The sequence below is a fragment of the Oncorhynchus mykiss genome, chromosome 2, assembly GCF_013265735.2.
Source record: "Oncorhynchus mykiss isolate Arlee chromosome 2, USDA_OmykA_1.1, whole genome shotgun sequence".
Classification (NCBI taxonomy): Eukaryota; Metazoa; Chordata; class Actinopteri; order Salmoniformes; family Salmonidae; genus Oncorhynchus; species Oncorhynchus mykiss.
Window position 1 is genome coordinate 55569615 of NC_048566.1, and position 12193 is coordinate 55581807.

Sequence of the window (12193 nt, forward strand, 5' to 3'; positions counted from 1 at the left end):
CAAGCCAACCATAAATTGTAGAAATGATTTTACAAATATTAAAAGCATTTAATAAAGCATTAACTAAAAGGTTTGCAACTTGAAAATATTGTACAATTTACATTGTGTAAGTTATTGACAGTCCCTAACTATCCCCACAGATATCCAAGGTGAATCAGTCGATATAATCGAGAACTATTAGAAATCACGCGATATGAATCAGACACACGGGCGTAATGCAGTTTCTCTGGACCTCCGCGAGGTCGGAATCCCCCCTCCCCCCTTAAAAAATACATAATGCGTCAGCCAATCACAAAGTCGGCCTATAGACTACCGATCACTGTCCATGGTGCTGAAACGTGTCTATTATGCTGCATGCCTATCGAATCGATGATAGGCTCTCTGTGTTGCCAGGGTTTATATAGCTTTGCTTTAGCAAATGGATAAATGTTTATTGGTAGGCCTATATGGTCGTAATTTTCTCCATGTTAAGCATAACATTTCACGAAGCTATAGACTGTGTCGCAATGGTGCCATTGTTAGAATGCTGGCTGGTGTCTTACTTGCTCAGTAATTAAAGTTGGAAATTCCTACATTGCAGATTGTACCTGAGCATGACTAAGCCGTCTGTGGTCGACAATGCGCACCTCTTCTCTGAATCGATATTTGGTTTTAATGCAGACGAGAGCACTGAATCCAGCCTTACACAGATATGAGCTGGTGAAGGGTAGCCTACCATGAGTTTTATGGTGCTTTCAAGACCCCTGGAAACTCTGAAAAATACTAGATCAAATCAGGATGTCAGTGATCTTTAGGCCGGAAAGTCAGAGCTCTAGAAACAGGTCGGACTTCCTGAGTTGGAGTTCCGAGTTGGATAATCGTTCAAAAATATTTTTTCCAGTTGGAGCTCGTTTCTTTCAGAGATCCCAGTCATCTTGAACGCACTGTTCCACGTTGTTTTGACAGCAGGGTGTTCCGTTTCGAGTCAGGAACCAAAACTCCTCCGTAGTGACCTGTGAATATCCGTTCTCTGCAGCATTCGATCAGCTGTTCGATTTCACTTACCGGAATATCAACTGAGCCAGGATTGCAGCCAAATCGATTTGGAAGTAGGTCCCAAAGTGCTATTCCAAGCGAGGGAGATGAGCAGTCATCACTTGTGTGGGTCACTTACTGATGCATCTCCCAACATATATAGTGAACAAAAGTCAATGCTTCGGCATCTCTGCCCTCACAGCTAACGTCCATCTGGAGAGCATAAGCCGGAGAGTTTGAGTCATTCAGTAAGAACATAAGTTCTTTGTTTAACAGTGTTACGTGACAAAGGTATTGATGTGAGTTTCTGTGCCTCTGCCTCCCCACACATTGTTTTCACCATGTCACTGTTGACAGTGAGCACAGGTATAAATACACAGGGGATAATGGTGCAAATGGACGACACCTGGAGGGGGGTGGAGACAAGCACAAAGACAGGTGAAACAGATCAGAGTGGGACAGCAATAATGTGTGGTTTCATAGCATAGCGGGCCTAGCCATTTACCGTGGGAATGATTCAAGTGCAACGGACAATTGCAGCCTTTTCCCCATGATCTAATGGCGCTCTCTGATTGAATTTTATCTTTTAGATTTGAATAATTTTCATTTCGATTTTTAAGCGTTCAGTACATATCTGTCTGACCTTGTCTTGTGAAGTATGTCCTATGATATGTGTTGTATTTTGGTGAAGTGTTGAATGTTATGTGAATTAATTCATACTGTTGCCAGGCTATCGTTGGTCCCAGTGGACTCCCCAAGCCTACCCCTCCCCCTTGTAAAACTATCAGGAGCTATGACTTCAAATTCATGAAAAAAGAAGAGTCAAATCCTGGATCCTATTCTCTGCTGTTGTGATAATGTTGATTATTCGTATGTTATTTTAAACTTTTTCCAGTAGCTCTTTGTGTTTTGCCTCATAACCCCTCACGGCTCCTCTGTTTGTGACACAATTGAGATAAATCACAGTGGTGAGTCTCTATAAGGGCTGCTTTTTCAATCATCTGCAAGATAAAAAGCTGTGTTGGTGGAGCAACATTTTTTGTCTGTATCCTTTAATAAAGTATTATGTAAAATTACTCTGATCTGAAAATATTATTTACTACTTTGTTGTCTTCCTATTGTTTCCTCTAGAACTGGTTAGGGAACGAAAGAAGAAAACTGGCCCAGAATCAAGCTGCCTCTCCCCCAAAAAATGAAGCTCTACAAATGTAATGTGTCAACCTACAACCTGTTTATGAGGGACCATGGGCAAATGGCAGGCATTACAACCTGCCACAAAAGCTCATTACATTAAGGAGGCAGGCGAGCTTCAGGCAGTTGGTCAGGAGTTGGAGGAGAACCTGAAGGCATCAAAGGTCAAGGATTATTTTAGCCGGCTGAAATCAATGGTTGGAATATATACAGTGCATTCGGAAAGTATTCAGACCCCTTGACTTTTTCCACATTTTATTACGTTACAGCCTGATTCTAAAATCGATTAAATAAATGTTTTTCCTCCTTAATCTATACAGAATACCCCGTAATGATCAAGCGAAAACAGATTTTTTAAAATGTTTGTAAATGTATTAAAAATAAATAACTGAAATACCTTATTTACATAAGTATTCAGACCCTTTGCTATTAGACTCAAAATTGAGCTCATGTGCATCCTGTTCCCATTGATCATCCTTGAGATGTTTCTACAACTTGATTGGAGTCCACCTGTGGTCAATTAAATTGATTGGAATTAAATTGACAGGCACACACCTGTCTATTTAAGGTTGACAGTGCATGTCAGAGCAAAAACCAAGCCATGAGGTCAAAGGAATTGTCCGTAGACCCCCGAGACAGGATTGTGTCGAGACACAGATCTGGGGAAGGGTACAAAAACATTTTGCAGCATTGAAATTCCCCAACAACACAGTGGCCTCCATCAGTCTTAAATGGAAGAAGTTTGGAACCACAGAACAGGCGTAAACAGCTGAAGTTGGAAGTTTACACACACTTAGGTTGGAGTCCTTAAAACTCGTTTTTCAACCACTCCACAAATTTATAGTTAACAAACTATAGTTTTGGCAAGTTGGTTAGAACATCTACTTTGTGCATGACACAAGTAACTTTTCCAACAATTGTTTACAGACAGATTATTTCACTTATAATTCACTTATAATTCACTGTATCACAATTCCAGTCGGTCAGAAGTTTACATACACTAAGTTGACTGTGCCTTTAAACAGCTTGGAAAATTCCAGAAAATGTCATTTTAGAAGCTTTAGAAATTGTAGACCTCCACAAGTCTGGTTAATCATTGGGAGCCATTTCCAAACGCCTGAAGGTACCACATTCATCTGTACAAACAATAGTACGCAAGTATAAACACCATGGGACCACGCAGCCGTCATACCTGCCAGGAAGGAGACGTGTTCTGTCTCCTAGAGATGAACGTACTTTGGAGCGAAAAGTGCAAATCATTCCCAGAACAACAGCAAAAGACCTAGTGAAGATGCTGGAGGAAACAGTTACAAAACTATCTATATCCACAGTAAAACAAGTCCTATATCGACATATCCTGAAAGGCTGCTCAGCAAGGAAGAGCCACTGCTCTAAAATCGCCATAAAAAAAGACAGACGGTTTGCAACTGCACATGGGGACAAAGATCGTACTTTTTGGAGAAATGTCCTCTGGTCTGATGAAACAAAAATAGAACTGTTTGGCCATAATGACCATCTTTATGTTTGGAGGAAAAAGGGGGAGGCTTGCAAGCCGAAGAACACCATCCAAACCGTGAAGCACAGGGGTGGCGGCATAATGTTGTTGGGATGCTTTGCTGCAGGAAGGACTGGTGCACTTCACAAAATAGATGGCATCATGAGGGTGGAAAATTATGTGGATATATTGAGGCAACATCTCAAGACATCAGTCAGGAAGTTAAAGCTTGGTCGCAAATGGGTCTTCCAAATGGACAATGACCCCAAGCATACTTCCAAAAGTTGTGGCAAAATGGCTTAAGGACAACAAAGTCAAGGTATTGGAATGGCCATCACAAAGCCCTGACCTCAATCCTATAGAAAATGTGTGGGCAGAACTTAAAAAGCGTGTGCGAGGAAGGAGGCCTACAAACCTGACTCAGTTACACCAGCTCTGTCAGGAGGAATGGGCCACAATTCACTCAACTTATTGTGGGATGCTTGTGGAAGGCTTCCCGAAACGTTTGAACCAAGTTAATTTAAAGGCAATGCTACCAAATACTAATTGAGTGTATGTAAACTTCTGACCCACTGGGAATGTGATGAAAGAAATAAAAGCTGAAATAGATCATTCTCTCTACTATTATTCTGACATTTCACATTCTTAAAATAAAGGGGTGATCCTAACTGCCGTAAAACAGGGAATTTTTACTAGGATTAAATGTCAGAAATTGTGAAAAACAGAGTTTAAATGTATTTGGCGAAGGTGTATGTATACTTCCGACTTCAACTGTATATTTAATAAATAACTCTGGTAATACTTAACCTCAAGCATACAGTACATCTATATATAATGCCTCATACAGTAGTGTACCTCTTTTATTGTTACAATTAGGCAAACCTGCAGCTTCACAGTCCAAGTTCAAAGGGTTTGACAAGGCTAGGGTGCAAGGAGTCTAAGCCTTATTCAACCAGAAGTGTAGTATGCATCATTATATTTGAATTAACTATACACATCTATGTGATTCAACAATGAAATAACTGTCCTGCTGCATTTAAGCAAGCCTAAAGTGGAACTGACAGCATTTTTAGCAACATGAAATCTTATTCAAATCTGTTCATATACACCCCCAGGAAGAATGACACTTTTTTTTGTTACATTTTCTGACACGCGAGCACTTAGATACGGTCATTTTCACATTTTTATAAATTCATAGAATGTTTGGGAATGACAGAGTAAAGGCATTTGTGAAAATTTGAGTTAACTGATGGTGTCAGTGCATGCAGCCGAGTTGATGGTCATGATTCTAGGTTTGAGATGGACGGAGGAGGTGAAACCACTCAGGAGTTGTGATCTGTTCTGAGGAGGAAGTGTGAAAACGGGCAGGTCGGATAGGGGAGACTTGTTTGTGGAGATGATGGTGTTGTTCATGGGATTGGAGGTAAGCTTTTGCTGGGTTACCGCCCATGTGGGCGTGGAGGGTAATGAGAAGGCTGATGTATTGGCTAAGTGTGCGTTGAGGAGAGAGGGGGTAGACTACAGTTGGGGCACACGGGTTTGAATGCCACAGTGTGGATGATAGGGAGACATGAAGTAGTTCTGTTTGTTTAGCGGAGGAAACAGCAGAGCATGTGTTATTTTGTGAACTGTATGACGTAGATAGGGGGAGATTGTGTGAAAGGGTTAGAGAGGCTTGACGGGTTTGGAGTTTGGGTGGTGTAGTGGGGGGAGGAAAGTGATGTCTAGGGCTCTATTTCACTGTCTTCAGGGAACAGGGATAATGAAGAAAATGGGGGTGGGGGTGTATGCACCTTAAAAGTTGGACGCGATCTGCCAAGAAGAAGAAGAAGCTACGCAGATGTTCCATAGCCAGTCAGAGCTACAGTCATAGCCATTTGCAGTAATAATCAGTAATACTCAATTTGCTACATGGGCCTGCGATCATTCATTTGAACTGGACTGTGTTTTTACAGGCAGAAGCAACAGATAAAATTTCGGTGATTAGAATGCATTTGTCGAAAGCCACAAAAGATGTAACTACCACGGGAGTCCTCTTACATTTGGGAACATTGCAGTCCTATTGATCAAACAACCATGAAATGGTAGACTCTCTCTCCCTCGGTTATGCACATCAACACCAGCTAACGCTCGAGCGAGATGAGCTCAAATCTAAAGTAGATTTAATTTCTTACCGTATGTGACACCCAAGCCTAGGTGTAATCATTAAATTACATACACATAGAATCCCTATTAATTTCATATATGATCTCTGTGCCTCAAAGATGTGTCGTATCACATTTAACATGCAATACCTTTTAACATAGGCGGTGCGTGGGCTTGAGGTTTGGGAAACTCATTTTCCCCATAAACATGTGCCATTTTAATAAAGCATTCCATGCATCCTTGCTTACAATTCCTAATGTAATGACTAGATCACATTAGATGGGAATGTCTTCTTCTTTAAGGTTTTATTGGCTGTCCTTTGGGTGGTAGACCATTCTTGATACACACTGGAAACTGTTGAGTGTGAAAAACTCATGAACATTGCAGTTCTTGACACAGTGCGCCTGGCACCTACTACCATACCCTGTTCAAAGGCACTTAAATCTTTTGTCTTGCCCATTCACCCTCTGAATGGCACACATACACAATCCATGTCTCAATTGTCTCAAGGCTTAAAAATCATTCTTTAACCTCCCCTCCCCTTCATCTACACTGATTGAAGTGGATTTAACAGGTGACATCAATAAGGGATCATAGCTTTCACCTGGATTCACCTGGTCAGTCTAAGACAAGTGTATAAAATCGACCGCACAGCCATGCAATCTCTATAGACAAACATTTGTAGTAGAATGGCCTTACGGAGGAGCTCAGTGACTTTCTACGTTGCACCGTCATAGGATGCCACCTTTCCAACAAATCAGTTTGTCAGAGCTCTGCCTTGCTAGAGCTTCTCCGGTCAATTGTAAGTGTTGTTATTGTGATGTGGAAACGTCTAGGAGCAACAACGGCTCAGACGCTCGCAAAGTGGTAGGCCACACAAGCTCACAGAACAGGACCGCCGAGTGCTGAAAAGCGTAAGAATCATCTGTCATCTTACTACAGAGTTCCAAACAACCTCTGGAAGCAACGTCAGCACAATAACTGTTTCATCGGGAGCTTCAGGAAATGGGTTTCCATGGCCGAGCAGCCACACACAAGCCTAAGATCACCATGTGCAATGCCAAACGTTTCCTGGAGAGGTGTAAAGCTTGCCGCCATTGGACTCTGGAAAACTGTAAATGTTCTCTGGAGTGATGAATCACGCTTCACCATCTGGCAGTCCGATGCCAGGAGAATGTTACATGCCCCAATGCATAGTGTCAACTGTAAAGTTTGTTGGAAGAGGAAAAATGGTCTCAGGCTGTTTTTAATGGTTTGGGTTAGGTCCCTTAGTTCTTGTGAATGGAAATCTAACGCCACAGCATAAAATGACATTCTAGACGATTCTGTGCTTCCAACTTTGTGGCAACTGTTTGGGGAAGGCTCTTTCCTGTTTCAGCATAACAGTGCCCTCATGCACAAAGCGGTGTCCATACAGAAATGGTTTGTCAAGATCGGTGTGGAAGAACTTGACTGGCCTGCACAGAGCCCTGACCTCAACCCCATCAAACACCTTTGGGATGAATTGGAACGCCAACTGCGAGCCAGACTTAATCGCTCAACATCAGTGCCCGCCTCACTAATGCTCTTGTGGCTGAATGGAAGCAAGTCTCTGCAGCAATGTTCCAACATCTAGTGGAAAGCCTTCCTAGAAGAGTGGAGGATGGGGGGGACCAACTCCACATTAATGCCCATGATTTTGGAATGAGATTTTCGACAAGCAGGTGTCCACATACTTTTAATAATGTGGTATCTATCCTAACTTTTAATAATGTGGTATCTATCTATCTATCTATCTATCTATTAAACAGGACATATCTGAGGGGGCATGTGCCCCCTTTGGAGCTGGAGTAGGAGATTGGGTTATGGGTGGAACTAGGGTTAGAGGAGGAAGGGGTTGGACCTGGGGTTGAAGTTGGGCTGAGCCTGGAGGTTGGGCTGGACCTATGTCTAATTCTGGAGGTTGGTATCAATGTATGTTATGTAGGTAGGAAGTTGTGTATGTTATGAATGATGCTTAAAGGGATTTCCCAGGACTTTTGTATACTTTTTTGCCTGTAGTTCTGAAGCATGAGCCAAAAGCACTCACAAACTTCTACAGATGCACAATCGAGAGCATCCTGGCGGGCTGTATCACCGCCTGGTACGGCAACTGCTCCGCCCTCAACCGTAAGGCTCTCCAGAGGGTAGTGAGGTCTGCACAACGCATCACCGGGGGCAAACTACCTGCCCTCCAGGACACCTACACCACCCGATGTCACAGGAAGGCCATAAAGATCATCAAGGACATCAACCACCCGAGCCACTGCCTGTTCACCCCGCTATCATCCAGAAGGCGAGGTCAGTACAGGTGCATCAAAGCTGGGACCGAGAGACTGAAAAACAGCTTCTATCTCAAGGCCATCAGACTGTTAAACAGCCACCACTAACATTGAGTGGCTGCTGCCAACACACTGACACTGACTCAACTCCAGCCACTTTAATAATGGGAATTGATGGGAAATGATGTAAATATATCACTAGCCACTTTAAACAATGCTACCTTATATAATGTTACTTACCTTACATTATTCATCTCATATGCATACGTATATACTGTACTCTATATCATCGACTGTATCCTTATGTAATACATGTATCACTAGCCACTTTAACTATGCCACTTTGTTTACATACTCATCTCATATGTACATACTGTACTCGATACCATCTACTGTATCTTGCCTATGCTGCTCTGTACCATCACTCATTCATATATCCTTATGTACATATTCTTTATCCCCTTACACTGTGTACAAGACAGTAGTTTTGGAATTGTTAGTTAGATAACTTGTTATTACTGCATTGTCGGAACTAGAAGCACAAGCATTTCGCTACACTCGCATTAACATCTGCTAACCATGTGTATGTGACAAATAAAATTTGATTTGATTTGAAGTGGTCCGGGACAATTGCGTACTATATCACATATGTACAGATATGTGCGCCACGTCATTGCGCTTTCTCTCGCTCTGCTGTGTGTGATGCTTGCTAGCTGTCACTCAAATGGCGAGGGGCTGAATGTCTTTGGCTGGAACTCGAATTGCTAGGGGGCTGGCCCATGTGGGGGGAAATGTTAGGGAAATGGCATAGAACAGCATCCAGAAAACAATGGCTTTCAAACTATTTTGTGGCTAATTGAGGTAAGATAGTAATTCTGCTCATATATTATGCATGTGTAAACTACACATTGACACAACCAGCATGAACCTGAAGGTTTAAAAAAATACTTACTACTCGTAAAAGTACCAGAGCATGTCTTTAAGACCTATCCAGAGAAATGAGACACAGCCTAGCAACAAAAACAGGAAATGACACCATCCATGGTTCCCAGGAAATGTAAAAGCCAAAGACTGCTAATGCAAAATTGCAAATCATGTGAAATTGATAATATATACAAATCGAATTGCACTCGAAGTGTTCTCCCCTACTATGGGTCATTTTAGCGGTCTATCCCAGGGTAAAAACACTTTTGAAAAATCTATTACATTAGCATTTGTAAATCACAGTTTAAAAACAATGCTATTGGGAACCTTTTTGACTTTTAAAGGGAAAGTCAGAAGATCTTCTAGTTTTTGTTACAGAACAAAAAAAATGCAATCAAAACTGTCATTACTGCCACCAACTTGTGTAATAGCAGCCAATTTGCTTACTGTAAATATGGCACTCAGAAATTACGATTTGAATAGTTGATTTAAACCTTCTGACCAACTAGTGGGTCAGGCGGCACCCCACTATCTGATTCAGAGACAGCAGGGTTTCAAACTGTAGATCCCAGTTCCTATATTTGAAAATACAAATGGGTTTTATCAAACAAAACTATGCTATATTTTATCTCTGGGACACTCAGGATGACAAATCAGAGCAAGATTACTGAATATAAGTACATTATTTAACTTCAGAGGAATGTATCAAACCAGTTGCTGTGACAAGTGTTTTGTTGTTGCGCACTCTCCTCAACCAATAGCATGGCAGTTTTTCACTGTAATAGCTACTGTAAATTGGACAGTTGGCTGTTACTTACAACGTCATTCTAGTCACATTAGCGCACGTTAGTAACAACCGTCCCGGTAAAGGGACGCCGATCTCGTAGATCCTTTTATCTACTTCAGTTGCTTTGGCAATGTAAAGATATGTTTCCCCTGCCAATAAAGCCCCTTAAATTGAATTGAGAGAGAGAGAATTTATTCGTATGGGCCATTAGGTTGCTTTACTAAAACTCTTTCTTCTTTAACAAACAGCCCTATTGTTGTGACATACTCTGCACAGATGACCTACTAATGTTAGGTGTCCAATTTTCTTCCTTTGGCCTCTTAAATTGTTTGGCATCTCAAAAAGCAGGCTAATGTTGTAACAGTCAGTTGGCTGCCGGTGCAGAGGCTCACTCATTCCCGCTCCGAAGGCTTTTATTGGGCTTATAAACCTTAACGTGTCGGCAGTAGGTGCCGCGTGCTCCTGGTGAAATGTCGAAGCCTGGTGTGGATGGCCACCCATCATCACCCAGAGCGTGGCATGGCTCCAGAGACAGTAAATATGAGAAGTAGACTGCCAGCCCGCTCATACTGCTCTGCTCTACCATGCATTCACTCCCCTTTGTGTGGCTCCACTCCCTAAAGGGCTGTGATATTAAGACACATATTGTTTACTTGTTAACCGTATAAAATGAGGTGGGAGATTACAGGGAATGTATTGTCTTTCCACCTGTATTTGGTAGAAGTTAATCATTTTGTCTGCTGGGGATGCATTTGCTCCATTTTTATTGGTGAGTTTAAGATAATAATATAGTTTAACATGTTTTTTTAATGACTAACTTATCTCAGTACCCCACACATACAATTATCTGTAATGTCCCTCAGTCGAGCAGTGCATATCAAACAGATTCAACCCAAAAAAACAGGGAGGTTTTCCAATGCCACAAAGGTAGATGGGTAAAAATAAAAAAGCAGACATCGAATATCCATTTGAGCATGGTGAAGTTATGAATTACACTTTGGATAGACCCAGTCACTACAAAGATACAAGTGTCCTTCCTATCCAGGTGTGGAAAGCTCTTAGAGACTTACCTAGAAAGACTCACAGGTGTAATTGCTGCCAAAGGGTGTCAATACTAAGGTATATGTCACGTTCTGACCTTAGTTCCTTTTTAATGTCTTTGTGTTAGGTTGGTCAGGGCATGAGTTGGGGTGGGTAGTCTATGTTCTTTTTACTATGTTGTTATATTTCTATGTGTTTGGCCTAGTATGGTTCTCAATCAGAGGCAGGTGTCGTTCGTTGTCTCTGATTGAGAATCATACTTAGGTAGCATGTTTTCCCCATTTTGGTTGTTGGTGTTTAATTTCTGTTTAGTGTCTGTTCACCTGGCAGAACTGTTTCGTTTTCTCTTTGTTATTATTTTGTGTAGTGTTCAGTTTGTTCAATTAAAAACATGACGAACACTTACCATGCTGCATTTTGGTCCTCCTCTCCTTCCACCAACGAGAAGCGTTACAGTATATTAGATTTATTTTCAATAAATGAGCACATTTTTTGTCATTATGTGGGTAGATGAGTGAGAATTATTTTTTAATTTATCCGTTTTGAATTCTGGCTGTAACAACAAAATGTGGAATAAATTGAGGGGGATGAATACTTTCTGAAGGCACTGTATGTCACAGGGCTTGGCAATCAATCCCATGAAAAACAGGTGGTATGTCTTCTGAATATTCAAAGAGGCGTTAATTTACCCATACATTCCACATACGGCACTGTATACAAGTGTCAATCTGATGTTGATGGAGGCAAACTTTTCTGTCATAAATCAAATAGATATAAATAGGTAATCAACGCCTTGAGCAGCCCTGGAGCAGTTCCTCTAAATCTCCTCAACAATGCTCGCAAGAAGAGGTATGTGTACAGCACGGCATGTGGGCACTGCTTGTAGTAGTGTTAGCCCTTGGTTCCCTCCAGACTTGGCTGCCCTTGACCAGCACAAAAACATCCTGAGGCGTACTGCACTAGCATCGAATATCCCCGTGATATGCAACTTTTCCGGGAAGCCAGGAATTAATATACACAGTCAGTTAGGAAAGCTAAGGCTAGCTTTTTCAAACAGAAATGTGCATCCTGCAGCACTAATTCCAACAAGTTTTGGGACACTGTAAAGTCCATGGAGAATAGGAGTACCTCTTCCCAGCTGCCCACTGAACTGAGGCTAGGAAACACTGTCACCACCGATAAATCCACGATAATTGAGAATTTCAATAAGCATTTCTCTATGGCTGGCCATGCTTTCCACCTGGCTACCCCAACTCCGGCCAACACCCCCCGCAGCAACTGGCCCAAATCCAGACG